General features: G+C 39.0%; 1 protein-coding gene across 1 annotated transcript in view; it reads right to left on the bottom strand.

Moving 5' to 3' along the window:
* LOC101713397 (carbohydrate sulfotransferase 10) overlaps window positions 1-23,635 on the bottom strand; it is a 43,097-nt gene that overhangs the window by 6,111 nt on the left and 13,351 nt on the right. The window lies entirely within an intron of this gene.

Below are 23,635 nucleotides of genomic sequence, written 5' to 3'. Positions count from 1 at the left end.
GTGAATTATTTAGTTGTTTGAACACTGCTTTCCTCATATTAAAATGGGAGTGGTCACAACACTATTCGTTGAGTTGTTGTATTAGCAAAAACTATGTGCGAAAAATGTCTAGCAAATAGTAGGTGCCTGATGGATGTTAAGTCACTTTCCCTTTACTCTTCCCTGCCCCTGTTTATTTTCTCCTCCAGGTCATCAGTTCAGTGTTTAGTGCTCCTTAGGACTCTGGGGTAGTGATGTAGTGGAATGAAATGAGTTTTCTGTTTTGTTTTGATTTGTTTTTAATTACTTCCTGGGGGCTAAACCCAGGGCCTTTGCCCTGGTCTGTGTCTCTAGCCTCACCCAGCCCCAAACAGAATCTCCTTAAATTTCTAAATTGCCCAAGCTGGGATTCAATTTGCAATCCCTCTGCCTCAGCTTCTCAAAGTGCTGGGATCACAGGTGTGCGTCACCACGCCCAGCTATGAGATGAGCCTTGAAATGACACCAACCTAAAATCAAATCTCAGCTTTACCTCAAACAACTACTTAACCTTCTGAGGTTTGGTCATCACATCTTTCTTCAAAAGTGCTTTTCAGGGATACTGTAGGGTTTGAATGACACATATGTGAAATCACCCAGGATATAACCTGGCACATTGTAAGCCCTAATATATATTGTCTCCACTGAATCTCACTGTTTGGTCACTATCTCATTTAAAGGAAGACACGCCAAACTGTTGCAGTATGGTTTTAAAGAGTACAGCCAAGGCGCTGAGTACATGGAAAACTACCTTCATCCATCTGAGTAAGATGCTTCCATTAATGGAGGCTGTGGTCACACCTGCCCCACCTGCAGCCTCATCATTGTAATCATTGTATTTGAACATACCGTTTCTCTCCTTCTCTCTCTCTCCCTCTTCCTTTTCTCTTCTCTCCCCTCTTTTTCATCATTAACAGCTATTAGTATCTTCCAGGTACAAAATGTAAATGACTTCCTGAGCCTAAATTCAAAGCTTTACCTTACATTCAGTAATGATTACCTTGCTAGTTTTTAATCTTATGTCAATTATTTCTTAAAATCTTATGCCAGTCACAGATTTATTGTGTGCCAAACAAATCTACAACCTAAGGTTTTGTTAAAAGATACAACAAGCTAGGCATGATCGTTTATGCCTATAATCCTAGTACTCTGAGAGAGTGAAGGTCCTGGTTCAATCTCCAGTACCAGAAGAAGGAGAGAAGGGAGGAAAAAAGGGAGGAAGGAAGGAAGGAGATTTGAGCACATCAGGGGCAAAGACAATGGCTCACCTTGCTCCAGCTTGGCATTGACAAGCTTAATGTGAGAGTTCAATCAACTGAATTCTCCAAAATACATTATCATTTATACATTATGTCCACAACTCTCAAAAGTTTTATGAAAGATTGCCTGATGCCTTATTAAAGTCAATATACCATGTATCATTATTTTATTGTTTAAAATATTTCACCTCAAACTATAACATTTATTATTTCTATGAAAAACTATAGCAGTCAATTTAATTCTTGTGTGCTTTTCAATAACAGCTTTTATAGTTCTCATCCAATTGTTAAGTGGACCTCGATGGAGACATGGATACTCCTACTCACTGTTCTATACCCAGTGTACAGTGTATCTTCCTCAGATTAGACACCCTCAGGTGAAGATAAATGAGCAAAGAAATTGAGAATCTGGGATTCAACATCAGACAAAGCTAGATTTGAATCTTGGATCTGCTTAGCACACAAAACCTTATCAATACTTAAATCTCAGTATTTCAAAATGAGAATATGCATACTGACTGTTTCACTACAAAAATTAAACAAAACAGTACACATGTTATTTCTTAGCATAGTAGTTGGAATAGAGAAGATGCTCAAAGTATTATTACTATTGTTTTTTCTTAGAGCTGGGGATTAAACATAGGACCTTAGGCGGTGAAATATGTGCTGTACCTATGAGTTAACACCTCTTGGCTATTATTGTTCATTTTTACTATTTGACCATGTGATTACTTTTCTTGATTGAAATGGAAAACACACACACACAAAGTAGTGCATGTCTGAGACCATACTTTACTTCATTTTTGGTAAAACAAAATGTACTTATTTAAAAGAGAATACAAAATTTTATCAGTTTTGCCAGTGAATAGCCAACTGTGGATATTAATATAGGAAAAATAGAAGGAATGGAATGGTCTGTTTTTGGCTGACATTGGTTTCCTCTAAACTTGGGGAATTTCATAATTGCAGAGAAGTATTTCTCGGCAGGAAGGTAATCAAAAAGAAACTCAAAAGTTACAGAACATCACAGCTCAATATCATCGGGATCAACTACTCCCTTTTGTAAAATAACACGATTCCACTAAAAAAGTGTGTTTGACCAGCATATCCTAGGGAGTGCCAAGAATTTACCATGCAAATTGCCAAACAGAAGCACCTTGGCTTCTGGATATGGCTGACAAATACTGATTCAGTTCTATGGACTCTTGTAGATTTTGAAGTAGGATTTTTGTATGCTTATAATACATGATTAAAACAACTGAGTGGTTTCCTGGGGCAGAGCAGAAAATCTTCTGAAATAAAAATTTAGATTTCACAATCAGCTGGGGAGTTAGGAAGGGCAGGCCTAGTTCCTTGCATGTTACAAAGGACTTTGAGATTAAAAAAACACTTAGGGTCATGTCTCAGATCACAACACTGGTTTTCTAAGATCCTACTTGGACCTTTGGCAAGTGGTTCAAGACTATTTTCAACACCTGTTGTGGTCTTCTGTGTGATCCAAGTGTTTCAGCCAAAAATGTTTATCCTTATTTGCTGAGCTTCTTCCCTTTCCTTTCCCTATTCCCTCCATGCAGTCTCTTATTCATGGTCTTCCCTTGTTATACTAATGGTTTCCACTCTTTTGACATGGAGCAGAGAGTATGACGGGATTTTGTACACTAAATGAGAAACACAGAAAGAATTTAATATGTAACCCAAGAGTCCAGCTTGCTGAACACTGAGCTCAATGACAGCACATTCTTGTGATCACCCAAACTCCAATATAATGGGATGACAGATTGATGTCAGTCCTCACAGCAGGCTTTCCCAGTACCTGTCTGGAACTGTGCATCAAAGCAGCACTGCATTACACAGAACGACAATTTTAGATCCCAGTCATAGAGTTATGACAGTGTTTTATTACAATGTGTTGCTAGCATCGTTTGAGAGAATATAGGAGGCCAGTTAGTGTGAGAAGAAATGAAGGTGCTTTCCTGATCATCCTTAAATTGTAACCACAGTGAACATCTATTCTGTCCATGGGAATTGAGATGACTGAAAGCTGTGGAGTTTAAAACAAATGATCAGAGAATAATTGCTGCATGGGCTAGAGTCACTCAGCTCATCTAAATGCAAACAATTTGAGCCTGACAAACCCAACAGCAACATTCACCCAGATAAGGGAAGTCCGAGTGGTATCAAAACCTCACCTATTGCTGATTTTGTGTATCAAAATAGCTGCTTCGCTGGCACCTGCAAATCAATAGATGATATAGACTGAGGCAGAATAAGAAAGCTCAGAGATTGCTTCCTAAGCAAAAATCATCTCTTGTTATCAGAGAAAAACAGTTCTCCTGAAACTGACGGTCACACATATAGATGCTCAGCTGCCTCCTTTTCTTCTGTTTCACTTTGTCCTTGCAGATGATGGAACCCAATTCCTGGTCAGGTACATATACAAGTTGCGCTGCATAATGGGGTGCCAAAATCTGGAGAGCTGTTAGGTACAAGGATATTGTTCTGATTGGCACTGGGGTGGTGGGAGGTGAGGGCACTGCAGGGGGTATAACTACTGTAACTACCAGCAAACCCCTGAAGGGTGGGGTCTCTCAGTTGTAGTGCCCTATGGGCCATCCTTGGGTTACTAGTCTTAGCACCAATCTGCATCCTCTTGACTGATTTGGAGATCTTGAGAATGATAAAGAAATAACAAGAATAGGTCAAGAATGCTGCATTTGTCATTTACTGTCAAAGTGGGCAAGAGAGAAGAGTTGCTGAACATATTTTTCCCTCTCTATTTCGAAAGGCTGTCTGTCACATCAGTTTTGTCATTTCAGCTCACTTTGTATGAGTGTTGCTTTTTCCAGGCTTCTTTTTCCTATACCGTGCTTACACTATTTTTCAGATCCTTGTCAGGGTATGATTTTACCCTGTGTCAGAGGAGAATTCTCTCACATCAGTAAACTCTTCTATCCAAATTTATCTTCTACCCTCCTTGCTCAAGCCCCCACAGAATCTGGCCCCAGGCATAATCTCCCAGTTGGCAAGTCTTAAAATCAGTCTAGAGAAAGTATAGTTCTTTTCCGCCCTTACCAGCTCCAACATAACCTTAACAGAATTATTTTATGACTTAACACCAATTTATTGATCTGATTTCCAACTGATATGTCTCGGGTCACAGCTGTGGTGTGTTTCACCTTTGTCCTAACCCTCTCGAGGACCTAGCCCTACATGACTGCCTATAATATTTCTACCTAACTCATCTGTCTATAATAATTAGATGGGGATACTCCAGGAAAGAACCATGAGCTCAGATGAAGTTTTCTTCCACCACAGCAGAAAGCTGACAGCTAAATACTACTTTTCACCCATTTAAAGTGTTTAGTCACTTTTAGCATATTGACAGAGTTATGTGATCTATATCACTGATTCCACAGCAGTTTTATCAAAAAGGTTAACAGTTGCTTATGGTTTAAGAATATAGGGCCAGGGATTTAGCTCAGTGGTTCCACCACCTGCCTCGCAAGCACAAGGTCCCAAGTTCGATTCCTGGTACCAAAAAATAAAAAAATAAATATATAGTCATTTCAATTTTTTGTCCTTACTTCACCACCAGAATCACTAAAGCTTGTTTCTCTTTTTCTGTTTTCCATCAAATAATTAAATTTTCTGTTAGGTAATTTTTTCTTTTATTTGTTTCTGTTTTTATAACTAATAATACCTTTCTCCTCCTATAATTCATGTTTGCTTGCTTTAGCTCCTTGGGTTCTATATTGATTTAATCGATACATTTTATAGCATTTTAATATGTGCATTAGTATTGGATTATAATATGGCTTTTTAATATAATATAGCTTTTTGTTTTATTTGGTTTTTTCAGTACTGCAGACTGAACACAGAGCCTTCACACTGAGCTATATCCCCAGCCCCTTTTTTACATTTTATTTTGAGGAAAGGTCTCACCGAATTACCCAGTCTGAACTCAAACTCACGATCCTCCTGCCTCAGGCTCCCAGAGTGCTGAAATTACAGAAATGCATCACCACACGTGGTACCAATATTGGTTTTTACTGCCATTTAGAGGTTTTCTGGTTCTGTTCTCAATTTCATTCACATGTGAATATGTATAATAGATTTCTTTCCTTGACCCATTTAATTAGAGGGGCTATTAAATTAGTTCTCAGATATTTAATGGCCATCTTATTGTTACTGTTTTCCCCATCTGGTCAAAGAAAGTGATCTGTATGTTTTCTCCTTTCTTGCAACAAAATAAGAAAAATGTTCTCATCCTTTCCTGCTATATTTTTTTTTCTTGGTGGTGCTGGGGTGGGAGGTGGTGTTTTGTTTTGTTTTGTTTTGTTTTGCCACAGGATCTTGTTATGTGGTTCAGGCGGCTTTCTTAGATTCTTTGCATTCATGAGGTTTCTTACCAGAATGAATTCTTTGATGTTGAGAAAGGTATGAGTTACAACTGAAGGCCTTTCCACAATCTTTACAAAGGATTTTTCACTAGTATGGATTTTCAGATGTGAACCACAACTTAAAATATTTCCCACACTCCTTATGTTCATAAGATTTTTCACCAATATGAATTCTGCGATGTTAAATAGTGAACTCTGACGAAAGAGCTTTCCACATTTTTAACAACCACAGTTTCTCTTTATTATTATTTGATAGAGAGTAAGGAATGTCTGTTGAATAAATATGGGCATGTAGTCATGAGTGAATATTTCTTGGTTTAAATGCCCATTTGGGTATTTATTCCAAATGTTTTACAAAGTGGTTTCTATATTCCAAACATCTCTAAAACAAGAGCATCCAAGGCCATGCTTTGTAAGTCCCTTATCTCCCTGTGGCATGACTCTATTTCATAAACTTCCTTTTGTAGAGATAATAACTTGCTTTCACACATTGATTCCTGATCTAAGCACAGGCCTCGTGTAAGCACTCTGCCCACCGTCCAGAGCTCTTTCCCTTGTTCCAATAGGGAGATCACTTGAGGCTCAGGAGGGAGAGGGGGGTGCTCTAGTTCTTCAGTGTGGCATCTCTGTACCAGTCCCCCTGAGCAGAGTGCAGGGATTCCTACTGCCCCCAAGAGAAGTCAGCAGACACATCACTGCACATCACAATCCCTCAGCCACGGCTTTTGGTACTGCAGAACACAGTAAGTCCTCCTCGAGGCCGTTCTCCTTATACTTGGCTTGGTCAACAACCATCCCTCTTCCTTCCTCTGAGTACCTCTGGAAAAGCGGAGCTTGCTACAACCACACTGCTACAGCAAGAATGTACAGCCATGGAACACTATTTTCTGACCACAGGGGAAATAAATCCTTATTCTAAAGAAGCACCAGGGTGGCACATCCCAGCATCCACCAAATACATGATAAAACCACACTGCATCTTTCACAACTATTGTCATAGTATCCAGAAAATCATTTGAAGGGTTAAACAGCTAGTAGTGCAACAACACATAGCTTTGGGGGCTATATTATCCAGAGACAACTACTCAATTCAGCTGTGAAAACAACAATAGACAAAATTTAAATAAGTCAGTGTGGCTGTGTTCCAATAAAGTTGTGTTTGTAAAAATGTGGTGAGCTAGACTTGGCTCACAGACCATAGTTTTCTGGTTTAAGGAGCTGGGACTTTGAGCATGAAAAAATTTTTGTTAGAGTAGTAGAGGAGGGGCATTTCAGCAAAACAGAAAGTATTATTAAACTGACAGCTATAAGGAAATGCATGGTGAAGTTATGAATAGCAAGAATGCTGGCAAAGCTACCGCACAGGGTTCCGGAAGCCGGAAGTGCAGTGGAATGGGGGTTAAGTGTTAAGGTTATAGCTGCGAATGGGGAGGTGAGGGTTTAAATGTTTAAATGTCCAGGTACTTTTGTCTGCCCAAAACATTTCTCTTGTATCCTTTGCCTAATCCAACTCTATACTTACCCTCCGCAACTCACACAAGAATTAATCTCACCCTAAAGGCTTCCTGGACTCTTTCCCAGCTTCAAGCTGGACCAGGGGCTGACTCATTATTCTCACAACACTTTTATCTCCTCTATCATGTAACATCACACCCAAGGATCTGCATATGGGTCTGTCTCACTGTACCAGTGGTTTTTAACCTCAGCTGTACATATGGAAGTGCAACTTGATCAGTCTTACAGTTTAAAAAGCCTGGGTGATTCTGAACTGCAACCAGCACTGAAAATCACTGCACTATACCATGAGATCCTCCAAAACAAACATGTTCACTAACCTGTCTTCTATCTCTCACAAGTAGCACCTAGATGTGATAGAGTAAGTAGTGAGCTACATATGAACTGGAAATGGGAGACTGGCAGTTGAGCCCAGGGAAGAAATTCTGCAAACAGTCAGTGGTCTAAGTTTCCTGAGTTTGTGGTCTCCAAGTTTCCTGAGAAGGGCACATCTAGCCTCTTTCACGTTCCCGCACCTATATAGTCTTCACCCTCTGGAGCCCACACAGTCACATGAAGGAGGACAAATATGGCGCTGCATATTGAGTCATGATAACCTTGCCTAACCCAATTAGGCCACATTTACATGCATTTGTGTGGTGGTTTTAACCTGCTCTGTCCTTTTTCCAACTAAGACTGTGCACATTCAAAAACTCTCACTCCAACATGAGGGTGATGGGCCAGGGATGTAGCTCAGTGGTGCTGCGCCTGCCTGGCAAGGGCAAGGTCCTGAGTTCGATTCCTGATCCCCAAAAAACCCACAAAGAGCAAAAACAAACAAACAACAAGAGGGTGGAGGCTCACAGTTGATTGGAAGGAAGCCCCAACCACACCCCAAATTCTAGGAAATCAAAAGAGAAAGCAAGCCCAGACCTCACTGAAGTTCTGAGGCTTTGCCCACCTTCCCTTCTTTTTTTTCTTGGTACCGGGGATCGAACTCGGGACCTTGCTCTTTTGAGGCAGGCAGTGGCATCACTGAGCTACATCCCTGGCCCCCACCTTCCCTTCTTGAGATGTACTTTCATTACTGGCAGTTGCCACCTCTGGCTCAGCCCACTTGGCACTCTCCCAAACATCCTATGCTTGCTAATAAAAGTTAGCCTTGTTTAGAATGTACTGTGCTCATACCTCAATAAATATGCTTGCTAAAAACTAATCCTTCTGACTCTGAGTCTCATTCTGTGGACCTCGATGCAAAGCTTCTCAGGGAGGATACAAGAACCAATATGCCACACAGTACGGGTCATCATCCCCCAGAGCGGACCCCCAAATTCTGGTAACAGATGTTCAATAGATGATAATAAATGTATGGATGAATAAAGAGAAGTGAAAGAAAACCATGGTAAGGGGCTGGGTTGCAATGTGTGGAGACAATTTGAGAAATATGCTTAATCAAGTGAGATTGTTACCAGCTTGTGCGGCGGTCATATAGTGATGTTTATCCCTCTGAGACTCATGCTTCCCCACCCACGTCTCATTCTCAGAAAGCACTTCCTTCCCCTTCTCTCTCTCCCCCAAGTCGTAATTCCCTCTCCTTATTTGGTGCATATCAACTAGGTGATACGAGAAAAGGCAATGCTTAAGACCGAGGATTTTAAAAGCATGGATTTTGCCCCGCCTCTGGCTAGCTGTGTGGGTTTCAGCAGGATGCTGAAACGCTGTGGGTCTCAGCTGCTGCTCATAGAAACTTCTGCATTGTCATTTGCTGTAAATCAAGCACTAAATCTCACTAAAAATGATTCATTTAAGTGCACTAAGTTATGACTGTTACTTGGCTCAAACCCCCGGTAGCATTTGTGCATGCGTGTGTGCGTGTGTGTGTGTGTGTGTGTGTGTAAAACAGCTCTTATCTAATTATATAAGCCATTAAATGACACTGAAAGATATTTATTTAAAATATAGAGCCTCCAGTGGTGCTGCTGCCTGCCTTGCAAGCACAAGGGCCTGAGTTCAATCCCTGGTACCAAAACCAAAAAACCCCCCCAAAATATAGAGCCTCCTTCTCTCCTATGCCCTGCCCCCACCCATCACCTCCATACTGTCACAACAAGTAAAGGAACACCTCTTGGCATCTTATTTCAGGAAGATGATCTCTTCCTGATGTGATTAGGGGCACTTCTTGTCTACAGGCTATGAGTGCTTTTTGCTTAAGCATCTTTCTCTCAGGGCCTGCTCAGTGCAGTGTGCTGGAGTTGGGTGAGAGGGATGCCAGAGGAAATATTTCCAGGGCTCTTCAACAGTGTCTGCCAAGCACAAGTCATCTCTAGCCCAAGGAATTTCCAGGGAGTAAATTCTCTGGCTCAAGAATCTGCCTTTGGATTTAGCTCAGTGGTTTCGCCGCCTGCTGTGAAAGCTCAAGGACCCAAGTTTGATCCCCGGTACAAAAACAAAAAAAAAGAATCTGCCTGATCCCATGTGGTGACAAGATGAGAGGCCTGCTCTCGTGTGATCTGTCCTGAGTGTGATCACCCATTGTGCTAACTCCCCTGCCCTACTTTCTTGCTCAATAAGAAACCCGCTGATTTAGTTTCTCATATTGATTTCATTAACAGAGTCTTGTGGGTAGTTACATTTCTCATTGTGAGCTAAACACCTTAATACTTTGTGTTTTCCATAAATTCTGCTGTGAGCCAAGTGAGCATTTATCAGTTTTCTGGGAAATTCTGGGGCCCTAGTAATGAGTAAGTACATTAGTCAGCTCTCCCATTGCTGAGACAAATTATCTGATACCCACAACTTAAAGGAGAGGTTTACTTGGCTTATTGTTTCAGAGGATTCAGTCCATGGTTTTCTGGCACCAAGGAAGAAAATCACAGAAAAAGGGCCTAGAAGAATAAAGTTGCTTAGCTCATGGTGGCCAGGAAGCAGAGAAGGGGAATTGTGCCAATGAGGAGGGGTGAGGGACCAGATGTAGACCCACCCAGAAACACTCAGAAGTGTGCTTTACTAATCCCTACAGCAACTCACAAGCCAATTCAGTTGGCAATTAAAGTTAACCATCACAGTAGGTATATGTAGCTATCTGTAATACTGAAGGCCAGAATATGGGATGTGGAACATATACTGCAATAGTTAGGATGAACTCTGTATGTGTCTCAACCAGTAATTTTTCTTCACTGACTCCTTGACCTCATCCAATGTTGATTCAACCCTTAATGAGTCCCAACTTGGTTTGAAACTAGAGGGGTGGCAATTCTCTGTGGGGACTGGGATACACAGCCAGAGGATACCCAAGGGTCTGGAAGCACAGTGGAGAAAACAAACTCAGCATGCCAGGAGGAGTGAAGCACAGTCAGTCGAGGATCCAGCTGTGCTGATTAGTCTTTGATTTTCTTGTGGCTTATCTATTCTGTTGAAAGCTAGAATAATTTCCTAAGGCAAAAATTGGAATGATTATATTCTCTCATTGCCAGGCAAAGACATATTTTATTCACCTACAAAAAAAATTCCAGTGGCAGGGGTGGAGGGGGGGACTCCAGTGAGAACCCACTCAATCTAAGAAATATATTCAAATAGGTGTGATTGTATTGCTTTTCAGTATTTTATTTTTACTGTCTTTGTATTGCATTCTAAAAATAAGGTAGGTGCTAGGCAAAAAATTGAATCAGGCTTAAGCCTTGTCTATTTAAAGATGCTGGCTGCCAGCCTGTCTCACAGGACTCCTATGAGGGTTTGAAGCTGGTAAAGAACTCCCTCAAAGAGTTGTCAAATATGTATGTAAACAATTAACCCACACTAATTATATTTACATTATATGTTTATTATATATCAGCATTGGAAAGTGAGTGATATTATGTATTTTCCATTATCATTATAAAGATAATAGATATAGCCCATACACTTTCCCCAACCCCCATCAATTGTACCACTCCAGGATTTGAATCACTTATTTTGAAAGTGGAGAAATGCAGAAGAAAACAGAATGGTGAATAAACACATTTGCTACTTTCCATTCATTAAGATATGAAGATAGCTTTATAAACATGTCAGGAGTAATATATGGTGGTAATAGGTTCAGAAGCAGTCATGCAATTCTAATTTAATCTGTTTATTTCTTTTCCACTTGCATTCATGTCACTCTGATATAAAATGATTTCCCACTTTCCTACTTCATCCCTGGGGCTGTGGGTAACTAACAACAAAGTCCAGTAAACAGGAAACCCTGAAGTATTTTGGCTTCCAGGAATCACCACATGGCTATTATAGCAGGTTATCCTATCCTTAAATAGTACACAAAACTTTGAAAACAGAAAAGATGACAAAAAATTTAACCGTTGTCTCACAAAGAAATAGTTTTAGACTTGGTGAACCCAAAAGAACCTGCTTTCTGGGGTACTATGAGTCCCAGTTTGTAACAGATGAAGAATAATTTTGGATGGCAGTTAACATATAATCACAAACGTTCAGTTTCACATTCTGTTGATAATTTAATTAGATACTCAATGTACAATTCCAAAAAGGGCAAAATGCTTACCTTATTTTCGATAATTCCTTCGAAGGGGCATCTCAGTATTCCTCACTGCCTTGAAGATGTTAATAATATAATTTTTTAAATTTAATTTTATTGGTACATTTTAGGTATACAATACAGTTACATTCATCATTGGAAATTTGCATCTTTACATAATCTCTCAGGATCCTTATTATTTCCCCCTTCCCCTGCCCTCCCTTCAACCCCTCCATCCCTCCCTATTTACAAAGACTTTGGTTCCTTTTTTTCATTTTCTCATATTAATTCCAGTCCCTTCTTTACTTTCCCTACCCCTGCTACTTCCCCTTCCCCTTTGCCCCTTTTCTTCCTATTTCACATTATCTATTATACCTTTTAGTCCTTATTTACACTTTTAGTTTCTCACACTAGAGAAACTTCAGTATTTACACATGCTCTATTTATTTCACTTAAGACTATCGCCTCAATGTGCATCCACTTAGCCATAAATATCTCTAATTTCTCACTTTTTATGGCTGAGTAGTCAGTCAACAGTTGATGGGCAATTGGGCTGTTTCCAAGGTTTAGCTATTACAAACCGTACTGCTATGAACATGGGTGCACATATATCACCGTGGTATGATTCTTTCAATTCTTTGGGGAAGATACCCAGCAGGGGAATAGCTGGGTCAAAAGGGACTTCCAGTCCTAGTTCTTTGAGGTATCCCAATACTGATTTCCACAGTGGTTGCACCAGTCGACACTCCCACCAGCAGTGAAGCAGTGTTCCTCTTTCCCCACAGCCCCGCCAGCAGTTGTTATTGGTTGATTTCATGATAGGAGCCATTCTTTCTGGGGTGAGGTGTAATCTCAGCATTGTTTTCATTTGCATCTCTCAAAAGACCAATGATGTTGAACATTTTTTCATATATTTATTTGCTATTTTTTACTTCTTTGTTTGAGAAATGTCTGCTCATTTCAGATGCCCATTTTTGGATTGGGTCTTTAAATTTGGGAGGTCTGATTTTTTAAAGTTCTTTATAGGTTCTAGATAGTAAATCTTTGACTGAGGCACAGCAGGCGAAAATTTTTTCCCACATTGTGGGTTGTCTCTTCACTCTGTTGGTGGTTTCTCTTGCTTTCTCTTACAGCTTTTTAGTAAGAAGAGATCCCACTTGTTGATTATTTATGCTAGTTCATGGGCAACTGAGGTTTTGCTCATAAAATCTTTTCCTACACCAACATCTTCAAGAGTTCTACCTAACCTCTGTTCCAGCTGGTTCAGCATTTTAGTTTTAATATTTAGATCTTTAATCGATTTCAATTTTAGTTTAGAGCATGGTGAGAGATATAGGTCCAGTTTTAATCTTCGGCAAGTTGAAACCCAATTTTTCCAACACCATTTATTAAAGAGGCTATCTGTCCTCCAGTGAGGGTGTTTGGCTCCTTTGTCAAAGATGAGGTGGCTGAGTGTGTCTGGAGTTGTTTCTGCATCTTCTAATCTGTTCCACTGGTCCTCAAGTCTGTTTCTTTGCCAGTACCATGCTGTTTTAATCATAGTAGCTTTGTAGTATAGTTTCAGGTTGGAGGTTGTAATATCCCCTGCCATGTCTCTGTTACCTAGAATTGCTTTTGCCATTTTAGGTCTCCTCTTGTTCCAAATGAATTTTGGATTATTTTCCCAAGGTCTGTGAAGTATGCTGCTGGGATTTCCATTGGGATTGCATTGAATCTGTATAGCAGTTTTGGAAGTATGGCCATTTCTACTATGTTGATCCTTTCTACCCAGGAGCAGGGGATGTCGTTCCATTTTCTGATATCATCTTCAATCTCTGTTTTTAGAGTGCTATAGTTTTCAGAGAAGAGGTCTTTGATTTCTTTAGTTAGGTTGATTCCTAGGTATTTCAGTTTTTTGGATGCTATTGTGAAAGAAATTGTTCGCCCTTTTTCTGTCTCAGTGAGTCTATTGTTTGTGTAGAGGAAAGCTATTGATTTTTGTGTGTTGACCTTGTATCCAGCTACTTTACTGAATTTGGTTATTAAGTCTAGAAGGCTTCTGGTGGAGTTCTTGGGGTCTTCTATATAGAGTATCATGTCATCTGCAAATAATTGTTCCAGAAATCTTGGAAAAAAATACACGGAGACACAGAATTCGGGCAAAATAATAAAAATTTTACTTGCAAGCAGGCAGGACCACCAGAAACCAGTCTGGTCAGTATCTGCATGCCCCTTTGTTCAGCGTTTCCTTTTTATATCCTTTTTAGCCATTATCTCATCTCTAGTGATCTTTGATGTGTAAATATAATTCCAGTTCCTATTTACAAGTCACAGACACAAGATAAGCACATATACATTATAAATTCACCCAGCCATTGGAACTTTGTTAGGTTAATGAAGTTACAGTTAAAGAGTCAGATAACTGTCACCTTAAAGTCACCTTAAACAAGAAGAGTTATGGGAAAGCAAATCTTAAAGGAACACATTAGTTATTTTGCTTCTACAACTACCTTAATATTCAATCTACTAGGTTATCTAAAACTTTTCCCTATCAATGACAATTTGACTTCTTCATTTTCTATCTTTATTCCTTTTATTTCTTTCTCATGTCTAATTGCCATGGCTAATGTTTCCAAAACTATATGGAACAGGAGTGGGGATAGTGGACATTCTTGTCTTGTTCCTGATTTTGGTGTGAAGGATTTCAGTTTTTGACCATTTACTATGATATTGGCTGTTGGTTTTTCATAGATGGCTTTTATCACATGGACACAGGGACTGTCTATTCCAATTTTTTGTAGGGTTTTTATCATAAATCCATGTTGGATTTTGTCAAATGCTTTTTCTGCACCTATTGAGATGATCAAATGGTTTTTGTTTTGGGCTCTATTGATATACTGTATTCCATTTATTGATTGGTGTATGTTGAACCTTCCCTGCATCCCTGGGATGAATTCCACTTGGTCAGGGTGTATGATCTTCTTGATGATCTTCTGCATTCTATTTGCCAGTATCTTAATAAGGATTTTTGCATCTCTGTTCATTTGTGAGATTGACCTATAGTTCTCTTTTTTGGTTGAGTCATTCTCTGGTTTGGGGATCAAGGTGATGCTTGCTTCAAGGAATGAATTTGGGAGTATTGCTTTCCTTTCAATATCATTGAAGAGTTTAAACAGTAGTGGCAGTAGTTCCTCTCTAAATGTCTTGTAGAATTCAGCAGTGAAGCCATCAGGACCTGGGCTTTTCTTAGTTGCTAAGTTTTTAATTATGTTTTCAATTTCATTGATGGAGTTGTTTAGAATTTTTAGGTCTTCTTTATTCAACTTTGGTAATTCATAATTATCTAGGAATATATCCATTTCTTCTGTGTTTTCCATCTTCTTGGCATATAGGTTCTCGAAGTAGGTATTGATGATACTCTGGATTTCTGCTGGGTCCATTGTAATTTCATCCTTTTCATTCCAAATTGCATGGATTTGTCCCTTTTCTTTCCTTTTCCTGATAAGGTTGGCTAAGGGTTTGTCAATTTTGTTGATTCTTTCAAAGAACCAACTCTTGGCTTCATTGATTTCTTTTTTTGTATCATTGTTTTAGTCTCCATTGCATTGATTTCTGCTCTGATCTTTATAATTTCCTCCCTTGTATGAGCTTTGGGTTTGTCCTGCTTTTCTTTTTCTAGAAGCTTGAGGTTCAGCATCAGGTTAATTGGGCTCACTCAGTTTTCATAATATGAATATTCACTGCTATGAATTTCCCTAGTAAAACTGCTGTCATTGTGTCCCATAGATTCCAATATGTTGTATTGTTATGGTCATTTAATTGAAGGTACTGCCTGATTTCTTCTTTAATTTCCTCTGTGACCCATTCGTTATGCAGAAGTTTGCTGTTCCATTTCCATGTGTTTACAAAATTTTTGCGGTTTGTTTTTCTATTGATCTCTAATTTCATCACACTATGGTCTGATAATATACAGGGGGATAACTTCAATTCCTTTGCACTTACTTAAACATATTCTGTGAGTTAGTATGTGGTCTATTTTGGAGAAGGACCCATGTGCAGCTGCTAAGAATGTGTATTCTGATTTTGTGGGGTGGAAGACTCTGTAAATACCTGTTAAGTTCATTCGTTCAAGGGTTTGATTGAGTTGTAATATTTTGTTCCTTATTTTTTGTCTAGTTGATCTATTTGTGACAGTGGGATATTGAGGTCCCCCACTACTATTGTATTAGCACTTATATGATTTTTCATGTCCGTTAGCATTTGTTTTATATAGTTGGGTGCACTAGTGTTTGGTGCATAAATATTTATGATTGTCATCTCTTTCTCTTGGATTGTTCCCTTTAAAAGGATGTAGTGTCCTTCTTTGTCTCTCTTAATCAATGTTGGTTTGAAATCCACTTGATCTGTAAAGAGGATAGGTATGCCTGCTTTTTTTTTTCAGTTTCCTGTTACATGGAGTATTGTTTTCCACCCTTTAACTTTCAATCTATGACTTTATTTTTGAATTGTGTATTTTCTTGTATGCAGCATATTGTTGAATCTTGCTTCTTGACTCATTCTGCTAGTCTATTTCTTTTGGTTGGTGAATTGAGACCACTAACATTTATGGTTATAACTGATATGTATTGACTTATCATTGTCATGACTTTCTCTTTTTGGTGGATTCTTCCCCTTTACATTTAATTCCTTGTCACACCTGATGGATTCATTCTGCTGTGCTTCCTGGGGTTGTGATCCTCATTGTCTTTTCCTAGGATATTGTCTAAAATTTTTTGGAGTGCTGGTTTGGTATTCATGAAGTTCCCAAGGTGCTCTTTGTCATGAAAGTATCTTATTTCTCTTCAATTTTGAAAGATAGTTTTGCAGGATACATCAGTCTGGGTTGGAGGCTATTTTCCTTTAGGGCTTGGAATATGTCACTCCAAGCTCTTCTTGCCTTGAGGGTTTGCATTGAGAAGTCTGCTGTGATTCTGATGGGCTTTCCTTTGTATTTAATTTGTTTCTTTTCTCTCACTGCTGATAGAACTTTGTTCTTCTGTTGGGTTTCTGGAATCTTAACAATTATATGACTATATGTAGGTTTTTTTTGATCAAGGCTAGTTGGAGTCCTATATGTCTGACTTATCTGTATGTCAAGTTCTTTTCCCCTCCTTGGGAAGTTTTCTTCCATCACTTCTGTGAACAGTTTTTTAAAATGTTGTCTCCACTCTCTCTTGTTCCTTCATTGACTCCAATCAGTCTTATGTTATTCTTCTTTGCATCGTCTAGCAACTGCTGGATTGATTTCTCGTGGTCCCTTACAATTTGATGTAATTTTTCTTTTCCTGGTCAGTAATTGCAATCTTTTCTTCTATATCTGAAGTTCTGTCCTCACATTGGCTCGTTCTGCTGTGTAGACTTTCAGTGGAGTTTTTAATCTCCTGGAAATCTGTTTGCATCTGTTTTATGGATTCCATTTGTTTCCTATGCTGGGATTCCACCATGTTCCTCAGATCCTCTATTTTTTAATCTGTGTCTTCTCTTGATTTATTAACCATGTTTTGCACTATGGGCACAATCTCTGCTGATATCTGAGAGATTATTTCTGATTTCATTTTTTTCCAGATCCTCTTTTGTTGCCAGTTCAGGGAGTCCAGGTGGTTGAGTATCAAAGTGTTCCATCTTGTTTCCCTTTTGTGTTGTTGTAGGTGATCTAGAAGTCTGATTTTGAGGCTTGTTCACTTGTCTTTCATTTCAATGGGGGTGGGTGGCCAGGAGGGTGCTACTGTTACCTCCTCTGTGCTGGGAGCCATGCTATGGCAACCAGGAAGCATTTTCCTCTCAATAATATCTTGAACATCATGTTTATATGAACATTCTGTGGACTGATTATCTATAGAAATAAGTAGTAGATACTTTTGATATTTTTAAGTTAATCTGGGGGTGATTTAATTTTAGCACAATAGTATTTTCTGTCAAATTAATGATACTAATTTAAATTTCATTGGTTTTAATGTTCCTGTATATATTTATAATATTTTTTACTTTAGCTTATATAAGAAATATAAATAACACATTTTATATTTATTTAAGCCTTTAATTTAAAAAATAATTTATATCAATATTGAGATTCCCCATAAGTTGTTTTTCTTAAAAGGGCTTGAGTTTGAAAAGCATCAGCCTAGATTAATTCTAAAATCTCTCTAAGCATTAAAATTAAAGAAGTTTAAATGGAGAACTGGGAGGAGTGTTTCTATAACCAAACACAGCTGGAATCTCAGTTCTCTTGCTGACCATCTGTATGGGTTTAGGCCATCTGTTTAACCATCTCATGTTAGTCAGTTTTCCCACTACTAGGACAAAATGGCTGACATATGTAGTTTAAAGAGGGAAATGGTTTCTTTGGCTCATTGTTTCAGAGGTTTTAGTGCATGGTCAGCTTTTTCCAAAGCAGAAACATAAGTTGGAAGCCTGTGGTGAAACAGAGCTGCACAGGTGATAGCAGTCAGGAAAAAAAGTACAGGGGCATCCTAAGGGCATGGCTCCAGTGACCCACTTCCTAATACCAAATTCAGCTCTGAACATCACTGGACTAGTCCCTCTGTCCAATCAACTCTCCAAGCATCTCTTAATCCAGTCAAGTTGACAATTAAGATTAAAGTGCATACTTCTTACACCTATTTACTTCCTGAAAAAGTTAGAATAATAATTCCGCCTCTTACCATTATGCTGTTGGTAAATCATTAGGACATGAAAAATACTAGCTATTACTCTCCTCTTTTGAAATTCTGCTCATTTGTATTCTCCCTCATTTTCTAGCAGGGCAGCCTGGTTGAGTTTTGTTTATATTTGTACAAGTTCCTGATTTTGTTAAATGAATATCTCCTTCAAGATAACAATTGGAGAATCAGCCTGCTGAAGACAGGCAAGTCTGCAGACGCCTTACCGAGGTCACGAGTCATGCGGAACATGGAGATTCAGCCTGCGCCCTGGCAGCAATCCACTGGACACCCCCCCCGCCCCCTGACCCGCTCCTCTGGCTTCTTCTCTGTACAGCCACCTCGTTCCACACTACAAAGACACAGAGGACACTGGACCACCAGACCACTGTACTGGGTAAGTTGGAGTCATCTTCACCTCCCATTAGGACCAGGTCTATCTTCAGGGGAAGGGCAGCTGGAACTTGCAATACAACTCTGCAGAGTTCAACCCTACAGGAGGAAAGGGAGCTCAACTTGGGACTTGCTGCCAGAAATCTGCCTGAATCTCATGGGTCTGTGACTAGCTCGCTGAGACTCATTGACTTATATCTGCACACTGCTACCCACGTTGTCTATTGTGACAGTAAAGACATACCCTGAAAGAGGCCCTACATCTTCACTGGGTTTTTTAATTCCCAAATTAGTATTATTTGTTTTTTTCTCTTTTCTTTTCTTTTCTTTTGCTCCTCTTATCTTTAATTTTTTCCCTACTCTTTGCAAATACTTGTTTTTGTCTCCTTTTTTTCTTTTCTTTTCTTCTTTCCTCCCCCCCCCAATTAACTTTATTGGTACATTTTTGGTATACAATACAGTTACATTCATCATTGGGATCTTGTACCATTACATGAATCTCTTGGTTCTTATTTTTTTTCCCCTTCCCTTGCCCTCCCTTCACCCCCTCCACCCTTCCCTATTTGCAAAGGCCTTGTTTCCATTTTTTTCCTCTGCTCATATTTTTTCCTTTCCCTTTTTTCTCTTCCCCTACCCCTCCCAATTACCCTGCTCTTTTAGACCTTTTCTTCCTGTTACACAATATCAGTTATACATTTTTAAAATTACAACATTAAGATCTATGAGACATTACCACAGATTTTACAGAATTTAAAAGGATATAGAAAGCATACTACAAAAATCTTTTTTGAAATAAATTTGACAACTTCTAAGAAGTAACTTGGAAGACAAATTAATGAAACTAACTCTGGATGAAACATAAAATTTGAATAGCACCTATTAAAGAAAGGCCTTATTAAAGACCAGCTGAGCTTCACTGCCTAGGAGCCTGGGATGGCGGTGGGGGAGCTTCCTTCCGAGTACTCTCTTCTTTCTTTCCTTTTTCCTTTCTCTCTTGCACTCACTCTCTTGCTATCCCACATTGTTCATCTTCCCTTTTTGTCCCTGTTTTGGTCCTCAGTCAGAGTTCTTCTTTATTTTCCTATTATTCTCTTTTTCCTTCTCACCTGTGTCCTCTGGCCACACTGCTAACCTTCCCCTATCCTTCTTCTCATCTGTCCCTCCCTCCCCAACCCCTTCTAACTCTCCATCCCAAAGGGTAAAGTTGTTATATTGAAGAGTTTATTCACTATACATTGGGTTGTTCCTCGATCTTGATTTCATTCACACAGCTAAAGGTGATAAATTAATAACTACCACAAAATGTCATTTTCTAAGATGTACCTGATGCAATGGTGTTGCTGATTGTATCACTTGGGCTAAGGTGTTGGTATTGATCTAGTCGATGAACCATCCTAGTATAAGGAAAATGAGATAGTCTTAGAGTCATTAGAGACTCAAAACTTAAAGACCAGCTATACCTGGAAGACACCTCTGAGAAGCAATCATTCTATAAGGGTTCTAATTACAAGCAACAAAGATACCTACAATAAGCAATTTCAAACTATCAACCCAGGAGTTAAACCAAGGATGGTACCAAAAACAAAAATGAGAAGACACTTAAGCAAGGCACAAACTCAGACTTCCACCCCAACAAGAGTAAATCCTGGGGGAAATGAGATGGATAAGTCCCATAAACAACCACCTGGATAACCTGAACTGATAGCATAGGACGTAACAAAACAGATGAATGAGGCTCTAGAAAAATTCAAAACAGAAATAATTTCCCAGATAACTACAGAGATGGTGAGCAGAGTGAAAGGCATGATTAGAGGCTCTAGAACAGAAACAGATAAAAAAAAATAGATGATCTCAGAACCATGCTGGAAGCCATGAACACCCAGCATAAGAAAGAAATGGAAACTATGATTGCCCAACATAAGAAAGAAATGGAATCCTTGAAACAGATTCAAACAGATATTCAGGAGATCAAAAACTCCATTGAAAGTATCCACAGCCGATTAAGGGAATCTGAAGATAGAATATCAGATATAGAAGACAGAATCGCAGTTAGAGACCATGAAAATAGAGATTTCTTAAAAATAGTAAGGGACCACAAGAAATCAATCCAACAACTGCTAGAAGAAAAACATAAGACTGATAGGAGTTCATGAAAAAACAGGAGAAAGCACAATTGACATAAAAAAACTGTTCACAGAAGTAATAGTGGAAAACTTCCCAGACAGAGGTAGAGAATTGGACATACGGATTAGTGAGGCATATAGAACTCCAACTAGCCATGATCAAAAAACATCTACATCTAGACATATAATAGTCAAGATCCCAGAAACTCAACAGAAAAACAAAATCCTACAAGCAGTTAGAGAAAAGAAACAAATCACCTACAAAAGAAAGCCCAAATCACGGCAGACTTCTCAACACAAACCCTCAAATCAAGGAGAGCCTGGAGTGAAGTATTTCAAGCCCTAAAAGAAAATAACTTCCAACCTAGACTGTTGTATCCTGAAAAATTATCTTTCAAAATCGATGGGGAAATTAGATATTTCCATGTCAAAGAACACCTGAGAAATTTCATGAACACCAAACCAGCACTACAAGCAATTCTAAACAATATCCTAGAAAAAAGCAATGAAGGCCACAACTCCATGAGGCCCAACAGGGGGAAGCCACCAGGCAAGGTAAGACACTAACAGGAAAGGGGGAAAAATAAGAAATAAAAGAGCCAACAAAAGTGAAACAGCATGACAAGGACAAATAAATATTTATCAATTATAACCCTCAATGTTAATGGCCTCAATTCACCAATCAAAAGAAATAGACTGACAGAATGGATTAAAAAGGAAAATACAACAAATATGCTGTATACAAGAAACACACTTAACTCAAAAAGAAACTCATAGACTGAAAGAAAAAGGATGGAAAACAGTTCTCCATCCCACAGGAACCCAGAAGAAAGCAGGGGTAGCAATCTTATTTCCAGACAAAGTAGATTTCAAACCAAAACTAATTGAGAGACAAAGATGGTCACTACATCCTTGTGAAGGGAACAATCCAAGAGGAAGACGTGACAATCATAAATATCTATGCACCAAATATGAATGTCCCCAACTATACAAAACAAATATTAATAGACATGAAAAACCAAATAAACACTAACACAATTGTAGTGGTGGACCTCAATACCCCACTAGAACTGAACCAAGCTATGGAAGAAATGGACTTAATAGATGTTTACAGAGTGTTCCACCCCACAAAATCAGAATAGACATTCTTTTCACCTCTCTAGGCCACACCTCTGAGCATTGCTGCACTTTAATACATGAGCCTTTGAGGAACACTTCATATTTAAACCACAGCAGGATATTAGTGTCATTATTATTTAAGACAGCAAAATAAATATTTTTTTACTTCCAGCCCAAAGCATTTTAATTTATATAAAATGCTTTTTATTATTACTACTATTGAGAGGTTCATGAAGCATGTAAGCTGAGCACAAACTGATATGGTAACTTCTGGAAACCCCCAACCTCAAGAATTTATTTGAATCCATTATTCTGCATGCAGGACTTACTATCTTTCCTCACCCACACACACACACACACACACACACACACACACACACACACACGATGGTTTTACATAGTAATATGAACCAAAGAAAAGAGAGAAGTGGAAAAGAAGGGCAGAAAACTGTCTATTGAATATCCCAATTCTCAGAGGCTCCTCAGAGAGAAGCACGGGTTGTATTATGATTAGGAACTTATAAGACAACTGTGTACACAATAGTACTGTGGAACTCAGATGCCTAATAGCTATGTAGCGAGGAAGAGCACACTCCCAATCTCTGCATGACACCTGGCAGGAATCCCAGAGCAGTAGTAAAGCAGGAATGCCAGGAAGCAGCATTCCACTGAGGATCCTGATCACAGCAGCTGGATTGAGGAACTGCTATGCAATGGCTGGTACCAACTGACTTTAATGTTGATACACAGTTAAGAACACGTGTGGACTTGTTCCTGAGCCTATGAAATTGTTAATCTGAATATGAACTGCACTTCTGATGTGTTGGGAAGGGCATGGGTAAGCTAAATTATATATTAATGTTCCAGTGACTTCATTTATACCTACTGGCTGGTGAGGGCTGGAGATCTTCAAGTCATATTGCATTATTAAAATTAAGGAAATGACTGAAGCTTCTCTTTCCATCCTTGTTTTCTAACTTACAGACTATTCTTCTCTCCCTTAGTTATTAACTCCTCCCCCTCCCACCCCGCAATCTCTGTATTAACTTGTCCAATTTTCAGTTATGAATAATCCAATAGAATTTTTCCATAGAAAAAAAGAAATACAAATTTGCATGGGGCAAAGAAAATTTAGTTAAGGGGTATGCTATGGAAAAATGCTAGGAATGTCTTTATGGTCAGAAGCTCATAAAATTTACTGGGTCAGAGATACTTCTGAAAATCTGACAACACTCTGGGCTTCTCTGCAGATAAAGCTTATTTGGAATAGTACATCTGAAGCACAGATAGGCATTGCCCTCAATCTTACATAAAGAAAGGCCCTTAGTTAAAAGCTCTTGCAACATAGCTCTGGATTCTAGACACCCTGTAAAGGTTAGGAGTTAAACAATGACAACAATAAGACATAGTTCAGAACATTGACTTACCTGATGGTCAGCTAGTATTATGCATCTTTTACTGTCTTCAGAATCTAGCAAATGTACATGAGTTCATCTCACCAAATAGGTAGGTTTGTTGACACAGGTACTAGTTCTGTGTTCCATGGAGTGCTATTGAGAACTTCCTTTTCAAGCACAACAAACCACCATCATAGTGAGGGATTGCAGAATGGCTAACACTTTTTATTCATAAAAGAGTCCTTAGA

Source organism: Heterocephalus glaber, unplaced genomic scaffold (genome assembly GCF_053883595.1).
Source record: "Heterocephalus glaber isolate CG9 unplaced genomic scaffold, H.glaber_assembly_v1.0 deba00001481, whole genome shotgun sequence".
NCBI lineage: Eukaryota > Metazoa > Chordata > Mammalia > Rodentia > Bathyergidae > Heterocephalus > Heterocephalus glaber.
This window is presented reverse-complemented; position numbering and strand designations above follow the sequence as displayed.